The following is a 12520-nucleotide window of genomic DNA, read 5'->3' as shown; positions in this document are numbered from 1 at the left end:
TTTCAAGAAAAGTAACTTTGAAACAACCAATCTGTCTTTTGTCTTCTGTTTCTACTTCTTCCATCCCTTTTCTGTCTATAAATTCAACCTCCTGTGCTCAGCTCATTGGAACACTCATTCTACTTTATAGAACGAGGTGTTGCCCAGTTCTAGAATAACAAATACAGTAAAAGCCAATTAAGAACTCTAAACTTGGGCTAGCTGGTTAACTCAGTTGGTTAGAGTGTGGTGCTGATAACACTAAGTTCCAGGCTTCGATCCCTGTACCAACTAGTCACACACACACACACACACACACACACACACACACACACACACACACACACACACACACACACACAATCTTTAATCTGAATTTGTTGTTCTGATTTCATCTCCACCAACACTTGTTACTTTCTGGGGTTTTGCTTTTTGTTTTTAAAAAGATGACCAGTAAGGAGATCTTAACCCTTGGCTTGGTGTTATCAGCACCACACTCTCCCAAGTGAGCCACAGGCTGGCCCCCCAGATGTTCATTTTTAACATTTCTGTGGATGCTGAATGGGGCTTTGCAGTTGAAATTTCCAGTTATGATCACAACTGAAATTGATTGACTTTTCTTTTGTTACTGACCTTTTTTGGGATTCTTTCTCTGTGAATTGCTTGTTCATACTCTTTGCCCATATATTTATTTATATATATATATGTATATATATTTTGTTGTTGTTGTTGTGTATAGGGATCCGAACCTTTGACTTTAGTGTTATCAGCACCATGCTCTCCCAAGTTAGCTAACCAGCCAGATCCCTTTGCCCATTTTTCTATTGGGTTCTCTTAGACATTTGAAGATACACTACAGATTTATTCTTTGTTATATGGGTTGCAAATTTCCTCTCAGTCTATGGCTTGTCTTTACACTCTGTATATGATGTCTTTTGTCAGAGAGAAGATTTTAATTTTAATGTAAAGTTTACCGTCTTTTCCTTTATGTTTTGCACGTTTTGTACCTTGTTAAACCTTTCCCTAGCCCAGTGTCATACAGCTATCATTCTGTGTTTTCTTCCAAAAGCTCCATATTAATTTTGCTTAAAGACCCCGTAGGTCTTTAGTTCATCTGGAATTTATTTGGAGACCTGCTGAGAGATAGGGATCTATTTCAGATTTTCCATAGGATGGCCAATTGTCTCCGAACCAATTATTTAAGAGTCGGTGCAGCCTTCCCCACCCCCTGGAACATTGCAAGCCGGCTCTGGCCTCTCTTCCGCTCCACTGGTCTGTCCCTCTGTCCCTGTCTGGCAGGCTTTCCCTGGGAACCGCTGCAGAGGCGCTGGCAAAAGCACCACCGCCAAGAGTCAAGCTCAGACGAGATTTTTGGTTTTCTTCTCTCTTTCATTTTCTCTCTCCCCCCCACCCCGCGCCTTATTTTTATTTATTTATTTTTTAAGAGAACTCGGCCACCATCCAGCTCCCGCAGCCCAGTCCTCCGGGCTTCCTTGGAAGGCTCTGGCTCGCCCCACACCCGCCCCCGCCGCGGCCCCCGCAGCCCCTCTCCCCTCACCCCACCGGACCTCCCGATTCACTTCCCCCGCCTCTGGCCAGGACAAGCTCGAGCGTCCCCCAAGAGGACCCCGCAGGCTCGCCCTTTCAGGGAGGGTCTGGCTGCACCTCTTGAGGTTTAAGGGTGGGGGCAGCTCCTTCGTTAGGCTTGAGCCTCCCTTCCCCCAGCACAACCGTTCCTCAAGAGCTGGCTGTGTTCAGAGGCTTTGCCAGAACCTTCTCAGAGTCTGCCCAGGTGAAGAGAAGGCTTCAGGGATCAGAGTAAACTTGCCTCCCCGCCATGTTTTACTCGCCGCTCCGTTTACTTCCTTTCAAATAAGCTTTAAGCAGTTTATGAGCACTTGGGAAACAGGTTAAGTTTCATCTTTTCTTGTGATTAATAACAGTGCTTTGCTCCAACTTCTGGTGTCCCAGAAGTGGGAAAACTTTCTTCAAATCCCAGTTTATAGGCAAGCAGGTTAGGACATGTGAATTTATCAGAGTTGGAGAAGTTGCGCTGTAAGTTTCCTCTAAAGAAGCCATCTCTGACCAGCTGCAGGCTCCTCTCTGCCCTCCTAGTCTTGTAGAAATGGGTTGGAGACTGAGATGCTTATGTACATTTGCAGAGCTGACTGTAAATCCTCCCAGGTATTAGCACGCTGTGCTTTCCATGTCTGCTGAGAATGGACCAACTGACATTAGTTAAATGAGGTGATGCATGAGCACCTTAGCACAGTGCCTGCCTCATAGTAAGCACTCGACACATGTTAGCCAGTGTTACTATCATCACTAGATGCAATCGGAACTGAAGTATTCCTTGGCTGCTGCTGCAGATGAAATATTTTATTCAGGGTAAAAGCAAAATGAGTTGTTGCTTTAAATTATTATTATTATTATTTTTAAAGAGGCTAGCCAGTTAGCTCAATTGGTTGGAACTTGGTGCTGATAATGCCAAGGGCCAGGGTTTGATCCCTGTACCATCCAGCTGCCAAAAAACAAAACAAAACAAAGAAAACCAAGTGCTTATCCCACAGATTCGGTTTCAGATCTAACTATCATTGAGGTTGAACAGAAGGCCCAGGTTTGTGGATTTCAGATACAAGGTCTTAAGGTCATTTACCCATAGCTTGATTGTTGAATGTTGACTTTAATTTGCTTGGCTCCAAGATCCCTGATCCAGGTTATGATAATGTAGTGGGATGTGTGTTCTTTTGTCTGAGGCCTTCCTCTGCCCCTCATAATAAATGTAGCATTTGTAAACTAACAAGTTTGTTAAATGTCCAGAGCCTTTATTAGACATCCCAGGTTGAATAAAACATATTTCTGGATGCACCTTCATTTCTGGCCTTTCCTGAATGCTTGGTGCAGTATGTCAGGAGCACAGGTATCTTGTGGAGGTGAGCAGGCAGAGGTGTGAGATAGGGAAATGAGGCTATGCCTCGATGCATGTCATGCAAAAGCAGCTAGTTTGGGTCCAGCCATGGCTCATTTCGGAGAGCGTGGTGCTGACAACACCAAGTCAAGGGTTAAGATTCCCTTACCGGTCATCTTTAAAAAAAAAAAAAAAAGGCAGCTAATCAGAGCTGCTTCTAGTCATGAGACTGGGATCCTATGACCCCAAGGAATTTAACTTCAAAATAAAGGGAAGGAAAAATTAAAACAATGAAGTCATAGTACTGAAGCTCTTTATGTGAAGGGAGTTGTGCTAAATTCACATTTTGGTTATGAAATAGAGCAAAACAGGCTGTTTCATTCCGTATTGTTTTCTCAGGGAATAGGAAAAAGGAAATAAAGCTCAAAGTAATCCTGTTTGTGGATCATTTTCTCATTCTTTCATTCTTTCATTATGCGCCTATGTTATACACTGCACACTGCTTTGAGCTGGGGTAGTAGAGACAGCTAACCAAAACCTCATGGTCCTGTGCAGGCCTCGTGGTCATGCGGAAAGGTTAGCGCTGAGTGCAGAATAGGGGGCTTAGCTTTTGGTGGTGGGGGTCGATGGGGGGAGTTGTTCAGGGAGCGGCCAGAGAATTTGGGAAGACTCTTTGGAGGAGGTAGCACCTGGCGCAAGTCTGGAAGGTCTGGTAGGAATTGGTCAGGTGGAGAAAATGGAAGGAGGTACAAATCAGTAAAAAGAAAACACTCAGAAAAAAATGAGTAGGGGGAATAAACAGTTGATGATACATAAAAAAATATGAAAAAGATGCTTAGTCTCACTAGTAATCAGAAAAATACAAATTAAGGCAAAAAACTGGATGAGCACAGATTTAAACGATTGATAATATATAGTATTGATGAGGATGTTGAGAAATGGTTGCTTTTTATATACTTTTTTTGAGGTGGCTGGCCAGTATGGAGATCTGAACCCTCGACCTTGGTGTTATCAGTATATACTATTTTTATGCACTGTTAGTGGTAGTGTAAACAGATACCTTCTTGAGGATAAACTGGCAGTTCTCTTGATATGTAAAATAGACAAAACCTTTGACCCAGCAATTCCACTTTGAGGAATCTATCCTGCACAAATGCTAGGATTGGTGTGCAAAGATATATGTACAGAAGTGTTTGCTGCAGCAGTGTTTATAATGGTGAAAAACAACCTAGATGTCCATGTGTCCATCAATAGAGGTATGGTTAAATAAATGACGTAAATCCCTATGAAGGAATACAAAGGAGCCATTTGTGAGAAAAATAAGGTAGCACTGTCATTGGCATAGAAAGGTGGCCAACACATGACAAGTGGCAAAAACAAGTTACAGAGCATTATGCATGCTTTCATGGCTTATGACAAAACCAAAACTAAAATACTTTTGAGTGCATATGGAAGAGAAAAAGTGTGTGTTTGTGTGTGTGTGTGTTGGGAGAGGTAATGGTGTGTAAGAAGCAGCATGTGCACAGGCCAAGATGTTGGAGATAGCATGTTGAGTTTAGAGTGAACACGGAAAGTTTCACGTAGTGAACTGAAGAAGGTGGCAGGGACCAGACCCGGATATGCCCTTTGGAGTAAGAAGCCACAGAAGGATCCTGAGCAGGGCTGGGACAGAATCAGATTTGCATTTTGGAAAGATCTGGCATCAGTGAGACAGGCATGCTGGAATGGAGCAAGAGGACAAGACAAGAGGTAAGGTTACCAACCAGGTCCTTACATGAATCCAGGCATGACATGAGGAGGGCCCTTCCCAAGGACAGAGAAGAGGGTACAGATTCTAGAGATACTGAGTGGAGAGACTCTGCAATGTTCAAGATGATGGAACACATCATGGGGGTGAGGGAGAGGGAAGAGTCTGAGCTGACACATTTCAGTCTTGGGGCATTGAATGAAGGAAGGGCCATTTACCGAGACAGAAGGAATTCAGGAGGAGCACATTGGCACAGGTGGAGTTGGAGAGGCCCAAGGGATATCCAGACGGAGCGAGGGGTCCTAGAGCTACCCCTATCTTGAGGAGAAGTAAGGTCTAGGTGGAGAGCCTGCTGTACCTGGGTGGTGGTAAAAATCACAGGCATTGTTTTGGTGGCTGACTAGTACAGGGAACTGAACCCTTAGACCTTAGTGTTACAAGGCCGTGCTCTAACCAATTGAGCTAACCAGCCAGTCCCCACAGGCATTGCTAAAATACAAAAGTACATTCCCTTACCACCCAGGTGCCAAAAAAAAAAAAAAGAAAGAAAAAAAGAAAAAATAACAATAAATTTAGGTTAAAAAATCTGAATTGGCTTTTATTTGCGATTCTAGAATTGGGCAATACCTCATTCTATAAAATAGAATGAGTGTTCTGATAAACTGAGCAGGGGAGGTTGGTTTTATAGGCAGAAAAGGGCCAAGGAAAGCAGAAGCAGAGAACAAAAAGCAAATTGGTTGTTTCAAAGTTACTTTCCTTACAGGGTTAAAAGGGAGGGGACTTCTGTATCATGCCGGGTCAGGTAAATTGGGCCCCTTTCGATTGGTTGCTGTGAATATCCAGTTTTTTGTTTTGTTTGTTTGTTTGTCTTTTTAAACTGGCCTGTTTTAGAATTCACTTTGCTTATGTGGCACCCAGCATCAGTGACTCCATTCTGGTTTGGTCTGGTCTGCTGGTGCCTAGTGCAGGAGGCTAGTCCAAAACAGTGGCCTCCTATAAATTTTATTTAACAGCATGAATAGGGTCTCCCAGGGAGAATGCATGGTGTGGGATTGTTCTAGATTGGAAAAAACCTGGAATAAAACCTGATATGATACAACACTTAAGAAGTAGGAACAAAAGTTGTACGGCAAAGAAAAACAAAGGAGCAAGCAATAAAGTAGAAGAAAAACTAGTGTGTACCAGTAAGATCTGATCGCCTGCCCTCTTCATTTTGGGCAGAGCCCTGATTTTGTTCTGCGTTCCACCCTCCCTCCAAGTGGTTCAACAGTAAATCCTGATTAATACAAGCCAATAGTGCTTATCAACAATTTCCTTGCCAGGGACTGATTTAGGAAGGGACATATGATGCAATTCAGGCCAATGAGATGTGAGGAAAGACTTCTGGGGGCTTCTGGGGAAGGTGTCGCTGGTTAAAAATAAAGAGACTATATGGGAAGAGAAACTCTTCTTCAGCTACATGTTGTCATGTTTGGATATGGCGCTGGAATTGCTTGTATTGGGGTTCTCCAGAAAAACGGAACCAATAGGATATAGATATATGCAGATACATATACATATATACATATATATATATACACATATATACATATATATATACATGTATATACATATATATGTATATATGAGGAGATTTATAGGGCCGAGCCCGTGGCGCACTCGGGAGAGTGCGGCGCTGGGAGTGCAGTGACGCTCCTGCCGCGGGTTCCTATCCTATATAGGAATGGCCGGTGTGCTCACTGGCTGAGTGCCAGTCACGAAAAAACAAAATAACAAAAACAAAAAAACAAAAAAAGAGGAGATTTATAACCTGGTTATGGAAGCCAAGAAATCCCATGATATGGTGCTGACAACACCAAGTCAAGGGTTAAGATCCCCTTACTGGTCATCTTTTAAAAAGTAAAAAAGGGGAAAAAAAAAAGGTCCCTGGGTGCCTGGTGACACTACTGAGCCTTCAGATTAATCAGGCTTGGAGTTGCTCCATATCTCTTAAGATGTGAGATGTATTTTAACCTTTGGTTTAAGCTATTTGACCTGTTTTGTTTTTTTTTTTTACTCCCAGCTGAAGTCATAGCCATAGGGAAGGATACGGCCAGAGCCTAAGAAAGAGAAAATTCCAAGGAGAATATGCTTTGGCATCTGAGGCTGCAGGGAGTTGAGTAATATGGAGATGGAAAAAGGTACTACTTCAAATTTGGGGACCATTGGTGTCTTTGGTGAGAATAGTGGCCCTGGGCCATGGAGTAAAAACCAGGTTGCAAAAGGTTACTTACCCATATACACAGTTGACACTAACAAATATTTGAGGAATCATAAAAGTGAGAAATTAGTGGAAGATACGGATGTAGTCAGGAAGTACAGACTTTTAAAAAATAATTTAATTTAATTTAATATATTTTGGCAGCTGGCTGGTACAGGGACCCAAACCCTTGACCTTGGTTTTACAAAGCGGTACTTTAACCAACTGAGCTAACTGGCCAGCCCCTGTTTTTATTATTATTATTATTATTGATTGATTTTTTTTTTTTCTTTTTTAAAGATGACTGGTAAGGGAATCTAAACCCTTGACTTGGTGTTGTCAGCACCACGCTCTCCCAAGTGAGCCAGGGGCTGGCCTTTTTATTTTAATTTCATTTTTGTTTATATTTTTTGGAGTATAGACTTTAAAACCAGTGTTTTAATCTGGGGTCCACAGATCCACTCCAAGAGAAAGACGGCTAGAATTTAGGGGATCCTTGAACTTAGATGAGGAAAAATAATTATTTTTATTTTTAAAAAATCTTTATTTTCACTCCCCTCTTACTAAAGTTTAGCCTTTCCATCCATTATGACTGCAGGCATCATATTTCAGTAGTATTGGCAATACCTCTGACTTTGGCACCTGTAAAAATCACAGTTATTTTTATATCATATTACAGTTCATGCAGATGTTACAAAATATTGTTTATAGTCATCACTACTTGGAAAATACAGGGGTTGTTAGACTCATTTTGAGACCTTGTTATTTAATTCATGAATAAAGGACACACAAAAATAAAAAAGCACATGTATTATTATGTCAAAAACTTGTCATATAATTTTAAAATATTTTCACAATTGTATATAATTGGTTTCCATGGTAATTCTATATATATTATTTTATTCATTCAAAAAACTTTATCCACCAGACTGACAAAGGCATCCATGGTTTGAAAAAGTTAAGAATCCTTGCTCTAAAGTAAAGGAGAGAAAGGGAGACTTATACAGCAGAGGTAGGAATGTAGTGTCTGGGGAACTTAGCTTTTTAGAACACAGGAGACGCTTCCATGTTGAGATACTGAAGGGACAGATAGGGGATTTTGAAAGCCAAGGTCCCTGAGGAGGCTGGAGCTGTTGGGATGCAGGGCTCAGGTGGAGGGATTAACTACAGGAAGGAAAACTTTCCCACAATAAAAGGGAGGAAAGGATGAGTGTAGATAAAAATCAATGTTTCAGTGGGGTGAGGGGAGGGGGGCAGGAAGTTGAGGGGGCTTCTGCCTGATGGCTTCTATTTTCACTGTCAGGTAGGAGTGACATTATCTGTCTAGAGTGACAATGAGAGGGGAGGTAGATAAAGGTAAGAAACAGAAGAGAGGGCTGACAAGGACAGCCCAGGGGCTGGAGAGGGGTTGGGGAGGTTAGAGGCCACCTGGTAGTCATGGCAACTGCTTGGGACTGCACTGCTGGGCTGCCCAAGTGTAGGAGTAAGAAGGCAGAAAGTCAGCTACAACCAGGGCCGGGTTTTTACCAGCAGGATGAAGTGAAGATCAGGGAAATAAAGGAGGGATGGGTCAGGATGTCCGGGCTGATCCATCCTTAGAGAAGAAGGCGAAGCCAGGAAAGCGCTGATAGCGTAGGAAAGTGAAATTAACATTAGGAAGAACAGTGCAGCAAAGGGAATGAGAAAATGGAGGTTCAGGAAGTAATGACACAAGAATGAGCCAAGTTTAAAGTTAAAGAATAGATCGTGGGATGGCAAGGGCTGCAGTCTGGCCAGAGTGTGGGTGTAAGGTACAGAAGAAGTAAAGGGTGTTGGAGGTGAGGAAGTCAAGGAACAGCCAGGCTAACCAGGACCATCCATATGCATATAAAAGCCAGCTGGAATGAAGGTGAGGCTTGGTGTGGAGAGGAAAGTCTCTGGAGAATGTGGAGGAGCGATTCAGAAATACACAGATCATCGGAATAGAAGAAAGGGGTGAGGTTGGGTAGCATGTGCCTCAAAGAAGGGGGATTTTTTTCAAGGTAGAATAGTCATGGTTTAAAAGTAACAATAAGTAACTGATGAATAGCTGGAGATTAAAAAAAATAATAAAAGTAGCAATAAGGAGATAAAGAATGTCTGCCCACCATGGGGTGGAAAGTGGGGAACGCATGCTCCTGCTGTGTAGCCAGGTCTTCAAACACCCACCAGCCTTTAGTGAAGAGGCTAGAGAGGATCATACAATTTTGGACTAGAGATGATCTAGTATAGTGGTTTCCAACCCAGGAAGATAGTCCCTTCCCATGCTCCACCTCAACCAGGAGAAATTTGCAAACCAGCAGAAGCCTTTTTGGTTTTATCACAATGATGGTGGTTGGCGATAGGGGCATTTGATACTGACAAATTGCTGGAGGTTTAAAAAAGCTTAAAAAAAAAAAGATGCTAAATGCTCTGCTGTATACAGGACAGCCACATACAATGATGAACTGTCCTGCCCTAAATGCCTACATTTAGTGCATTTCCTGCATTTTACAGATGATGAAAGTGGGGTCCAGAGAGCTGAAATGTCTACTTAACTTTTGGGAGCTTCTGCAGTCTTGATGTTATATTAAGATCTTGTGTCTGTGTCTGAGGTCTCTATGGCAGACCATGCTGGTGGGGGAATCCAACCTGTTTCCCCTAGTTGCCTATGGTTGCCACAGTTCTAGCCAATGAGATGTAAGCAGAAGTCATGGAGTGGGACTCTTCGGTAAACTTTTTCGAAAGGGCAAGTGCAGCTGCATGCCCTTTCCCCGTTTGCTCTGCTTCTTTCTTTCTGCTTGGAACTTGGTTCCACAGCCGTCTTGTGCCCATGAGCACAAAAGCCACACATTAGTGATGGTGGAACAGAAAGACAGCAAGATCACGTGTCCTTGCTGACTTCCTAAGAACTGCCCCAGCCGTGGACCGCTCATCTCTGGACTTAATGAGTGAGAAAAACAAACCACTACTTGTTAATTGGTTGTTCTTATGATTGCAGCTGAATGCATTCCTACTTGATAAAGTCATAGAGCCAGTTAGTAAGAGCTAAGGCTAAACCCAGGTTTTTGCTTTCACAATCTAACACGCTTTCCTTGACAGCAGTGATTCCCAGTGTGGTTCCCAGACAGGCAACATCAGCATCACCTGGGAGCTTGTTAGAAATGCAGAATTTCACACTCTACCCCAGACCTTCTAAATCAGGAACCTTAAGGATGGGGCCTGACAGGCTAGTTTAACAAGCCCTCCAAGTGATTCTCATGCAGCTGAAGTTTGAGAACCACGGTTCTATAGCCATGTTCTTCATGATATGGTTCCAGACCAATCGTAGCAATACATGGGGGCTTGTTAAAAATATAACATCTCAGGTCCCACCACAGATCTTCTGAATCAGAATCTGCATTTTTAGGAGATCCCTGGGTTATTTGTATGCACATTCAAGTTTAAGGAGCCCTGCTGTACATTATGCTGAATTGAGTCTTTTTATTTCTCTCATTGAAGTAAGAGCACAGAAAAGATACATAACTGACCAGGCTGAAATTACACATTCAGGATTCAGCTATGCATGTCACTCTATATAACAACATCTAAACATTTTAAAATTTAAAAGATAAAATTCACAATTGAACTTTCAAACTTTTAATTATGGACATTTAAAAACTTTTCAAAGGGTTAGCTCAGTTGGTTAGAGCGTGGTGTTCTAACACCAAGGTCAAGGGTCTGGATCCCCGAACCAGTCAGCTGCAAAAAAATAAAATAAATTAAAAAGTAAACTTATTAAAAAGTGGCGAGAATAGTGTAAATATATAAATCTATGTACCTCATAATTGACTTTATGGTTGGTTTTTTTTTTCCCCCTGGAAGATGGCTAGCACGGGGATCCAAGGCTGTTCTCTAACCAACTGAGCTAACCAGCCAGGCCTCACAGCTGATTTTAAATGAAAAACTTATCTCCAGTATACATTTGAGAAGACTCTTTTGGGAATCACTTGAATGCTAAGGTAAATCTGTGCATGCCACCAGAGCCTCTGTGAAAGAAATCACTCTGTATTTTTAAAATAAATGATCGTGTTTTGCTATCTTTATATCCATTGGAGAAAGAATAGGGGCACATTTAAAATTTTTGATTTTACATTTTTTTGTGTCCACTTGTTTATACTATTTATTGGAATTTATATATTTCATGATGGCATCTTCAGGATTCGGTGACTGTCTTTAGTTCATATTCACATTATTCTTAATTGCCATGTCCTTTTCACAGTTGTCAACAGCTACAGTTTCAGCCATAGAAAGTATGATCTTAGCCTTCATTACAGACTGCCTCAGAAACACGTTTTGCTAGGCATGCCTTCCTTAAAACGTATTTGTTTAACTTTTTTTTTTTTTAAAGGGGATCTTAACACTTGACTTGGTGTTGTCAGCACCACGCTCTCCCAAGTGAGCCACAGGCCGGCCCTTGTTTAACTTTTTAAAATCTTGATATTCTTTAAATATACCTTACACAAAAGTAGCTTTTAGAAGGATAGGATGTTTTTGTCTTTTCCATTATCTGTTATGTCCCTCTGTATAGAGATTCTGTCTAGTGGCCTTGTTACCACTGTGCATTATGATGTTGATTTATTGTGGTACGGTGGCAGCATGCTAGAGCTGGACAGGACATGGAGATCACTTATTAATTAGGCCTTCCCAGCCTTTCCCCCATAGTGTTCACATAGAAAATGAAGATGTACAATACCCCAAGGAAAGAGAAGGAAAGAGGCAGGTTGCTGCAGAGGGGCTGCCTGGAGGCTCCAGCCACAGAGCTGCAGGGTCCAACCCAACACACCTATAGCCTGTTGTAGGCACACTAACCTATTTCACCTTTCCTTTCATGAATGAGGAAACCGAGGCTCTTTGCTTTTTCAAAAATTTATTTGCATCATCTACAAATAATAGTATTATTGTGCATGGTCTGTGTTTTCCTTTTATTGTGAACATTGTATGTTTTTTCTCCTTCTTAGAGTAAACATGATTTCTGTTTAACTCATGATATATTTGTGTTGGTACTTTTGTCAGAGTTTTTATCGAAGATCCTGCTGTCCCAGTCATTTGTGCTTCTATGCATTCACAGATAGTTTTTTCTGATGAAATTTAAAAGATTTTTCTAATATGGCAAGATATTATATTTCCTACATACTGTTATTTATTTTTTATGGCAGTTGGCCTGTACAGGGATCTGAACCTGTGACCTTGGTGTTGCAAGGCTGAGCTTTAACCAATTGAGTTAACTGGGCAGCCCTCTATATACTGTTTTAATGTTATTATATTTAATAAATTGATCTTTTTAAAAATCTGGAATTAAACTATTATTCCTTTATTTGTAAAGTTTCCATTGTTTTTATATGTATGTTGAAATTTTTAATCCATTTTGACTCTACTGATGTTTATTATTCTATAAATACATCTCTCCAGCTGTGCCAGCCTAGCTTCTTTGGCTAATGAAAACTAGGAGATGGTTATTAAAAATTAACTTGACATGGTTTTAGTTTCATGTTCTCTCTCATTTTGGTTTGTTAAATCAACAACCCAAGGGCTGGCCCGTGGCTCACTTGGGAGAGCGTGGTGCTGACAACACCAAGTCAAGGGTTTAGATCCCCTTACCAGCCATCTT

The sequence above is a fragment of the Cynocephalus volans genome, chromosome 10 (assembly GCF_027409185.1).
Source record: "Cynocephalus volans isolate mCynVol1 chromosome 10, mCynVol1.pri, whole genome shotgun sequence".
In the NCBI taxonomy this organism is placed as follows: domain Eukaryota; kingdom Metazoa; phylum Chordata; class Mammalia; order Dermoptera; family Cynocephalidae; genus Cynocephalus; species Cynocephalus volans.
This window is presented reverse-complemented; position numbering follows the sequence as displayed.